Raw genomic sequence first — 10,164 nt, 5'->3', positions numbered from 1 at the left:
TCACTATCAAAGTTTTCAGGATACCGGTGAAGAAAGTTCATTCTTCTGCTAGCAGGGCGTATTTTAACATGTTAACTGGGTCGGCAATTGCCGACCCAGTCACGGAGAATGCCGACCCAGTGACAGCCGTTTGCCGACCCAGTTGCCGCCCCCTCTAGGATGCAGCACGCACATGCAGGCTAGGTGCCGTCATTCATAGTGAGGCTGCTGCCCTCCGAAATGATAATGCCGCCTCTTAAAGTGAAGCAGCCGTCTATAGAAAGTGATGATCCCGCAACTCAATGTGACAGTGCCGCCCCTAAACCTGTAAGTAGCCCCACTCAATGTAATGGTGCCGCCCTTCTAAGCATCTATGGAGCCCCTCAATGTGATGATACCGCCCCACAAGAAGATGATGCCGCCCCTTTCAGTATCGGTGGCGCCCCTCAATGTGATGGTGCCGCCCTCAAAGTGCCGTTGGCGCCCCTGAATGTGATAGTGCTGCCCGCCAACGAGTCGGTGGCGCCCCTCAAAATGATGCTGCCGCCCCTTAAAGTGTTGGCGCCGCCCCTCTAGGTGTCCACATAGCCCCTCATTGTGATGGAGCCGCCCCTCAAGCAGATGATGCCGCCCCTCAAGAAGATGATGCCGCCCCTGAATGTGATGGTGCTGCCCGCCAACGACTCGGTGGCGCCCCTCAAAATGATGCTGCCGCCCCTTAAAGTGTTAGTGCCGCCCCTTATAGTGTCAGTGACGCTCTTCGAAGTGTCAGAGGAACCCCCCAATATAATGGTGCCGCCCCTCTAGGTATCCACATAGCCCCTCATTGTGATGGAGCTGCCCCTCAAGCAGATGATGCCGCCCCTCAAGAAGATGATGCCGCCCCTTTCAGTATCGGTGGCGCCCCTCAATGTGATGATGCCTCCCTCAAAGTGCCAGTGACGCCCCTAAATGTGATGGTGTCTCCTGTCAACGAGTCGGTGGCGGCCTTCAAAATGATGCTGCCGCCCCTAAAAGTGCTGGTGCCGCCCCTTACAGTGTCAGTGGCGCCCTTCAGAGTTTTGGAGGAACTCATCAATACAATGTTGCCGTCCTCTAACTTTCTGTAATGGTGCCGCTTCTCAAACCATCCGAGACGCCCCTCAAAGTGATGGTGCCGCCCATTACAGTGTCGGTGGTGTCTCCTCAAAAGTCAAGGCGCCGCCTCTCAAAGATATACTGGTGTCCCTCGAAGTGTCGGAGGCGCTCCTCAATGTCATGTTGCCGCCCCTCAAACCTTCCGTAACGCCCCTCCACGTCATGGTGCCGCCCCCCAATATGCTCACGGCGCCCTTAAATGTGATAGAAGCGCCGGTCAAAGTGATGACTGTGCTCCTGGCAGTGTCGGTGGCGCCCCTTATAGCGTCGATCGCGCCCCGAACAGTATCGGTGGTGCCCTTCAAAGTGATGATGTCACCCTCAAGGCTCAAACAAACGGTGGCGCCCTTCGAAGTATCGGAGTCCCTAAATATCATACCTATTGCCGCCCATTAACGATCTGTAGCGCCCCTCCATATGATGGAGCCGCCCCTTAACCCGGCAGTTGCTGGGGTATTTCGCCACCCACCGTTTGCTGGGGGAGGGGGGTTAAACGCCCCCAGCCGATAACTGGAGAACCAATAGGCGCAGCGAACTGCACGAGGCGGCAAACGAAAAAACGCGACGAGACGCTTCAGATGAGTACTTTAAAAATGAATTTTGAAGTCACAGATCGGGTCAAGGTCAGGTCAAACACCTAAAATCGGGCTTTCAGTAGCATGGACTTCAGGACTTCGCAATGGGCGCCTCTCGTCATAAACTCTGTCAAAACGGTGCACAAGCCATCAAATAAGGTCTACAAGAGTGTCAGCTCCATGTAGGGGTCAGTCAAGCATAGGTCAGGGTCAAGGTCAGGTCAACCGGGTAGGCACATATCCCCGAAAATCTAAACTGATATTCGCAGCCTGTGACACATGTTTTATGGGTAATTTGGGGCGTAGAACACGATGGTGACATTCATTTTGTCATATGTGTACGCGTTTGGCTCAAAAAGTTCAATTTAAGAAATGCATGTATCATGGTCGTGAAGAAGTCACGAGAAATTGCCAAGGTTCAGTTCAAGATTTTGGAAAATGCGGAACGATAATCAATAAACGAAGATAGCTATTTCATTGTTCAAGGTATTGGCAGTCTAATGGCGTTTACGACATGTCTGTGTCTATTTTGTGATTTTATATGATTTTTTGAACATATGCCGTTTTTGGTCATAAACTCATAAATCATCACGTCACTAAAACCTCGATATCTCAAAAATTTTCCGACCGATTTTTTTTTGAAACTTTTCAAAATGACCTTCAATCAATTCCCTACAGGTACCCAAAATTTGGCGCGCCTGCGGCCCACCGTTTTTATGCTATGACCCGGCGAAAAAAGTGGGGGCGTTCAACGCCCCCCCCCCAGCAACTCGCGGGTTAACCCTCGCCGGACCTATTGGTTTTCTACATACGCGCCGGCCGAGGGGGGGGGGGCGGGTACGACCCCCCCCTCGCCGTTTCGCCCCTGGTGAAGCTAGCGCGTCGCGGAAAAAACGAGCGTGTGCGCCGTTACGAGACGCAGAGATTGGTACCCGATTTTAAGGTCCTAGGTCAACCGGTGACCTCTGAGGTCAGGTCAAGTGCCCCAAGGTACGGTTCAGTTTTTGGTGAATAACTTCGCAAAAAAACGGCCGCAGAGCGCCGATTTTGGCAGCATCGTGTTCGTCTCGCTCAGGCGCGTCGAATGGTATACTTTTTGTCCGGGTCAGGTCAACTTAGGGTGTTGACCTCAGGTCAAGGTCAGGTCAGCACCCCCAGGTCACGAAGTTGGTCGAAAGAGGTCATGTCGCATATCATTCGATTCGGCAGGTCTTCCTGAGTCCATTGGTGGCTTTTCCGACTCGCTAGCTCAATTTGATCAAGAGTTATTGACGAAAAACTATTATGACCTTGATGACGTCATAAATGACGTCACGCAAGGTCAACATTGCAAAAGTGACGCATCTAACCTTGCAAGGAGTGCATAAAATCACGATTCTGTGTGCTTGAGATAGTTGGAGATCGTTCCCGGCGCCAGAATAGCAGTTTTCATTTTTCCCCATTGACTTATAATGGTGAGGTCACGAAAATGACCTGACCTCATATGACCTTTAGGAAAAATCCGAGATATACAAGTTGTGGGACTCATAATAGATACTAGATCCTGCAAGTTTCATTTCCCTGTGACATCTCCTCTGGCAGTGAGGGCGTTGCGAAGTTGCGACATCTGAAGACCGTGCAGAGGTTCACTTATGACGTCATAGGGCAGTGACCTGACCTGACCCAAAAATGCGGTTGGTGTCAAAAGATGCGGCTTGGATCAAAGGTCAGGTATGCCAAGTTTCAGCTCTCTATCGCCAGCGTGTTCGGAGCTATTGCGAAAAAACCCTATGGGGGGGCGGCACCCCCCCCCCCTCGGCCGGCGAGGGTTAAAGTATCCGCGGTGGTCCTTAAAGTTACAGTGCCGCTCCTTACAATGTGGTGGTGTCCTCAAAATAAAAGTGATGTTGCCCCCCGAGTAATGTTGGCGTCTCTTCTTTAAGTATCGGAGGCACTCCTCATTGTCATTTTGCCCCACATCACTACGCACATGGCGCCCTCCAATGTAATGTTGCCACCCCCAACGCTCAAAGAGATAATTGCGCTTGTCACAGTGTCCGTGGTGCCCCTCAAAGTGGTTTAAGTGCCCTAAAAAAATTTGATGGCGCGCCTCAAAATGATGCTGTCGTCCCTTAGCATATCTGCAGCGCCCCCAAAATGATGGTGCCTTCCCTTAACCCGCGCACCGACGGGGGTCTGCGCCAACTTCGCACCGACGGGGGGGGGGCGGATGACCGCCCCCCCCTGAGATCTCGAGAACGAAGCAAGATAGCGACAAGCGGTAAACGGCATCGGATACGCACGGTCAAGATCTACAATTTTTACAAAGGTCATTTTCAGGTCAGGTCAAAGATGACGTCACAGGGGTCGAAAAACTCAAAATGGCGGCGCTAGATATGGAGAGAGTTTTTCTCGAATAACTTTCGAATTAGTCAAGATAGGAACAAACTAAGGGCATCATCGTGATCCTCTCGCCAATCCGCATCGAATGATATATATGTTGACCTCGAAAGGTCAAGGTCAAAGGTTGACCTCAGGTCACGTGACCTCGAGGTCATCATGTATATCATTCGATGCGTCTTGACGAGCTGAACACAATGAGACCATCCACGCGTCTGTATCTTGTTCCTGTACGGAGTTATTGGCCAAAAACCTTTGGTGACCTTTGATGACGTCACATGACCTCACAGCTGCCCAACAGCAAAACAGACCTCAAGGTAGTGAAGATTGATCGTATATGAAGTCATGTATGGTATATGGGGCCATTCCGACCCGTTTTAGTGGTAAAAACAGGGAGTTGATTTTTCCCCCATTGACTTATAATGGGGAGGTCGCGAAATTGACCTGACCTTAGGTCACCGATATCAAAATTCCGAGATATACAAATTATAGCTACTAATGACCTAATAATATCCTGCGACTTTCAAAGGCCTCCGACATCTAATGTAGCTCTGGCACGGTGACAAAGTTGCAAAAAAGTGACTTGAGGTTGGGTCATTCAAAGTGACCTGGTGACCTGACCTTAAAAGGTAGGAGGTTCAAACTTGCACACCATGTGTAAAATTGATGAGGTTATAGTCATACCAAATTTCGCGGCGCGTAGGTTTTCCCGCTATTCGCGAAAAACCTCAGGGGGGGGGGGCGGATATCCGCCCCCCCCGTCGGTGCGCGGGTTAACCGGCGCCGGGCTGAGGCTGTTTGAACCCCCCTCCCGACCCCTATAACTTGGCTACTGGGCCACGTAGCGACACGCGGTAAGCGGCATTCGAAAGGGTGTCAAAAACTACTTGGGTTAGTTGGTTAACCGTACTTTGGTTAGGTCAAGTCAAATGTCAAATATCAGGTGACCAGAGGTCATCAAAGGTGAAATGTGGGTGAAATGTTGTCTGTTTCAACATTTATTGACAAACTGGCGTATAATTCGGGGAAGAATAGAACTACAGCACCGCGAAAAAAAGCGCATTCGATAGCTCTTCAACGTTCCTATAAAGTCCTCAGACTTGACCTAACATCAACGGCTTAACCTCCAGAGCACAACTAGTTTAACCCGTGCCGGGCCGGGGAGGGTTGGAGTGGACAGTGGACCCCCTCCACCCCTCTACTGAGCTGTTTTAATGAAGAACCTTTTTACTGTAATAATTATTACAGTAAATAATAATAATAATTATTATTATTATAATTATTGACTCACGAAAGTTATGACATTGCTTTTTCAGTACTCTGCCCCTCTCGTCGAGATGCGTCGAATGAACTATAATTTGACATTCAAATGTCATTTGGGAAATTTGAGCTCAGGTCCAGGTCATGACCTGACTGGTAAAGGTCATGTTGCATATCAGTCGATTTGTATCGTCAAACTGAAATCATCTAAGGTGTTTTCATCGCTCAGGCATGTCGCATGTCTCTATCAGAAGTTATTGAAAAAACTGCTGGAGGCCTTCCATAACCTGACATGACCTCAAGGACATAACGAGGGGTCGTTGTCGTGGGTGGCAATTTTCCGATTAAGTGTGTCATTTTTAATTGTTTTATGATGTTTAAATTCGTTAACTTTGTCTTTGACATTTCTCTACCTATAAAAGAGGCATATGCCCCGATTTTCTCCCATTTCCTTATACCTAATGGAAGGGTCGCAAAATTGTCCTTACCTTTGGTCATAGACATAGCAATTTCGAGACTTACATTTTATATATACAGTTACACACTGTTTGTCTTATCAATCGCTGACGTTATAAAGGGATCGTTCAGTCGGTGTATCTATGGTGAGCATTTGCCTGTTCCGTAGCTCAGTTGGTAGAGCACCGGACTCCCCGCATTGTCTTCGCTTGCGTTTTGTCCGCCGGCCGAGCCGGAGAGAAAGTTACCGAGTGAAGTTCATTCAAATTTCAAAAACTCAATGAAAATGTCACTGGGGTCACGAAAATATTTGAGTAGGTAGGTATACCATTCATTAACGTGAGGGGGGATGAACGTATCGTTGCAATACGCTGTTCATCACGCGAGTAACTAATAAATAAAAAATGTATGAGTTCATCCTTACTCCACCCGCTCTCCCTCTCCATAAAAAAGAGTTAATTGTGTTGCATTTTATTTATATGCAGAAAAATAGATGCGTCAAAGGGTATGGCCGAATATCAGCGACCCTTGCTGTGTAAGCAATGGGGTATGATTAGTGGGGGTAATGGCCCCGTCAAGCGCCCATAAAGTGGACACCACTCGTGCGACCTGCCGACCACTGTTCTATGTATAGATAGAGCCATAAAACACCGTGAATGTTTTAAGCTTGACGATACGAATCGACTGGTATGCAACATGTTTTATTTCTGGTGTGGTCATGAACTTGACCTCAGGTAAAAATTTTAAATTAATATTTGTAAAGTCAAATTATAGTTCATTTATCGCATTATGACGAGAGAAATACTATATCCCGGAAAATAAACATAATACCGCTGAGCTTAGGTTGAATCTGAAATCATTACTTAGAAGGAGCTATAAAAGAACCGTCGAACGTTTCTTTTTTGGTCATTAAATATTAGTAGGTATGCCGCCCCCCTCAGATGCCAAGTGCCGCCCCTCTGAGTGCAAAATGCCGCCCCTAATTGTGATTGCCGACCCAGTGAAAATCCCTTAAAATACGCCCTGTCTGCTAGATTGACTTACAACATGCTTTAACTTACATTTTCTTATACAGGTTTTGCTCCGTCCCGCTGCGCTCAATGCCCGCGCGGGGAAAGTTAGCGGGGTTTCACTGTCAGAGGTTGTACCAGTGACAACTGTTTGGCCCTGTGACCGGTCGAAGGTTACCCCGCCCCGCCGGGCGCTACCCCCACTTCTGACCAGTTGAAGTCGATACAGCCTCTGACAGCTCAGCGCGGCCAACTCTTCTTGTATGGGCATAGCTGAGTTGAGCAAAGTAGACAAAAACAAATGCAAATTCATACATGATGTGAAAATGACAGAGCAATGAAGCTTCCTCTCAGGTATCCTGAACAGCTCAAGTACCGACTTGAATTGTTAAACTAACAAAAATGACGTCTGTTTAGTAGGGCGACAGCCGAACGTCTCTTCTGTGGCCTGTCAGACAGCTGAGAGCGCCGGGTCTGCGCGTCGATAAGGGTCATTTGACGCCTTTGTGTGGCTTACTTTGATCCGTCGTGACACTGTGTTGTGTGATTGCGCCTTGTTGCCGGCTGTGAGAGACACATCTTAATATTTCAGAATACTTTTTCGCTATGTATTGTTCTTTTGGCATTCAGCTTTCACTGGTAATCGAAAAAACATGACTATGATTTAAAGATTGTCCTGGACAGCTCGTTGAATAAAATAAAAGATTTTTACGATTTTACAAAAACGCAATTTCTTAAAAAAGGCCATCGAACGATTTCTATATAAAATACTGTTTTGGAATCAGCTCACCGTCAGCTTTCGAACGGTATATTTCGTTTCTTTGGTGGATGAAATGACTTTCCGACGAGCCGTGCTGGTTCAACCGCCAACGCATTCCACCTATAAAAATAAAACCAGCATAACGCCATTTGGGGCGACTAACGGAGCGAGCGAGAGGGTGGGCCTTGCACGTGCGAAATCGCGAGGGGTATCTCCAACTGACTTGTGCACAGCACCCTACTAACCGGTCTCTAGCGATGTGCCAAATTTGAGCACAATCGGCCCAGCCGTTCTCGAGATCTGGAAGCGGCACCCTGCACGTGCGGACATGCAAAATGGGCCCCAACTGACTTTTGCACGGCACCCTGCTAACCGGTCCCTAACCGCGTACCAAATTTGAGCGCAATCGGTCCAGCCGTTCTCGAGATCTGGAATCGACCCCTGCACGTGCGCACGTGCAGCAGCACCCCAACTGTGGCACATGCAAAGGCATTGCCTTGTGGGTGCCTACCTACATGCCAAGTTTCAGCGCAATCGGCCCAGTAGTTACCGAGATATTGCAATTGTTACAAAACTGACACCTCTTCGTTTTGCACGTGCCACGTGCATAAGGGGTCACCCACATGCATCGGAAATAGTCCAATACTTGGTAGAAGGAATGAAACTACCCTACAAAAATTACCGCATGTAAATCGGTCAAGTGGTTGCTGAGATATAAGCATCGCAAAAGCGTGACCACGGCCGGCCGGCCGCTCATACTGTCCGTTATTCTACGTAAGACTTCGCTCGCTCCGTAATGAGTGGTAAGGCGGCCAGCGCAGCGCGGCGCGTCCCTGACCCAGCCCAACGCGTCTGTGCCGAGCGTGAGGCCAGAGGGGTATACTGTACCGCTGAACCTGGGTGTGAGGCGGCGCAGTCTACCGCTCCAGTCAAACGCTGGGCCGTCGGGGGGCGAACATCACTTAGTAGGTGAGTGTACATAAACGGAACGCCGTCGAAACAAAGGTTGCCGTAGTGCTCCGGAGTTGGTATGGTTTCGGACCGCTAAGTACGGCTCCCTGCCACGGCGTGCTACGGCCGGGTCCGGCTGCCTCGTAGCTAGCAGCTGCCTGAGCTGTTCTGGCTCACAGTGGCTGAAGTATGGGGGGGGGGGGGGTTGAGGTACGGCACGGCTGATACGGCAGAAGTCCGGCCGTGGTGCGGGTGAGCTCTGGGATCACGTGTCAGCTCCATTAGAGCCCCAGACCTTGCCCGTACCTCGGCCTGTGTAAAGGGCCGGGGTTAGTCCCAGAGTAAAACCAGACACAGCCCAGATCAATTTTGCTGACTGGAACGCTGTACAATGTAGTCTCTTGATTTGAAAGTACCGGATACATACCATGTCACGCCGCAGCGGTGCCATCAAGCCCAAGGCCGTAATCGTATAAGAAATCAAGCCCGACCGAGGGGGGGGGGGCTGCTAAAATTGAGTCACAGACTTGACCAAGGCGATAGACGAAGGTTTCGGAAGGGAATGGGATTAACCCAGGGTAGGTATAAATAGATAATCAGATCGGTATGGTACGTAGGTACATCGATGGGTGGACCGGTCGGTCATGAAAAGTCCAAGAAAAGTCAAAGTCACGGTCAAGTCACGGTCAGGGGTACTGGTACCTACGCTCAAAGGTCAAAGTAAAAATGTTCTGTTCGGTAAGCATAAAAGTTATCATTATAGAACTTCATGTTATCTTGCAAATATTATCTCGCAAATATCCTGCGGCTGCACACCTGTCTATTGTGTTGAGGTCGTTGTTTTTATGCGGTACAACCATAGAAATAAAGACAACCGTCACCGTGCAACAATCCTTGCAACAACTATTCCAATTTATAGTCACCGTGGCAACAACCACCTGTTTTCGGACAATGATAGACTAACAACCAAGCTTGAGCTTGAACCAAGCGAACCAAGCAACAACCTGCAACCACCACGGACGTTGACGTATTGGCACAACAACCCCAATATACCAATTCACTCAATATACCCTGCAACAACCCAACCAACCCAACCACTGGTAGCAGGCCCATGTCGTCCCCTATCTCCCTGTGTGTCCAAGTGCACAGATGACGTCACACGAAGGGGCGGAGTCGGGGGCGGAGTCGGGGGCGGAGCCTAGCGCAACGGCCGCCATATTTGAATTTGTTTTATAAGAATGTTATCTATATTTTGGTTTTCAGTCAATTGTTATCGATAGTTTTATGAACGTTTAGCTGTAATATAAGTGATTTTTAAAGAAAAAACACATATTCTGCTTGCAATTTCGATTTGAGTCCGACCCGCGCCTAGATTCGAGCGCACGACCTTTGGCTCACGGTGCAAGCATCCTAACCACTACACTACCGCGGCGGCGCAGCGGCCGGTGGAAGGGAGGCTGCGGAGGCATGGGGACTTTTCTACGCATTTTCGGAAAAACTAATGGGTTTAGTGAAAAACTGCTCTTAGATAATTCAAAGAAAAATGTCTCGTCTTTCCGATGATGCAATTAGTTTTGTGCTAGCTCCAACAGAGTTTGTTCTACAGCGCTTCAAAAATCGCCCATTTACATGGGACTCAAACGGGGCTTCAAGACTT

Source organism: Amphibalanus amphitrite, unplaced genomic scaffold, assembly GCF_019059575.1.
Source record: "Amphibalanus amphitrite isolate SeventyFive unplaced genomic scaffold, NRLGWU_Aamphi_draft 001164F_arrow, whole genome shotgun sequence".
Classification (NCBI taxonomy): domain Eukaryota; kingdom Metazoa; phylum Arthropoda; class Thecostraca; order Balanomorpha; family Balanidae; genus Amphibalanus; species Amphibalanus amphitrite.
This window is presented reverse-complemented; position numbering follows the sequence as displayed.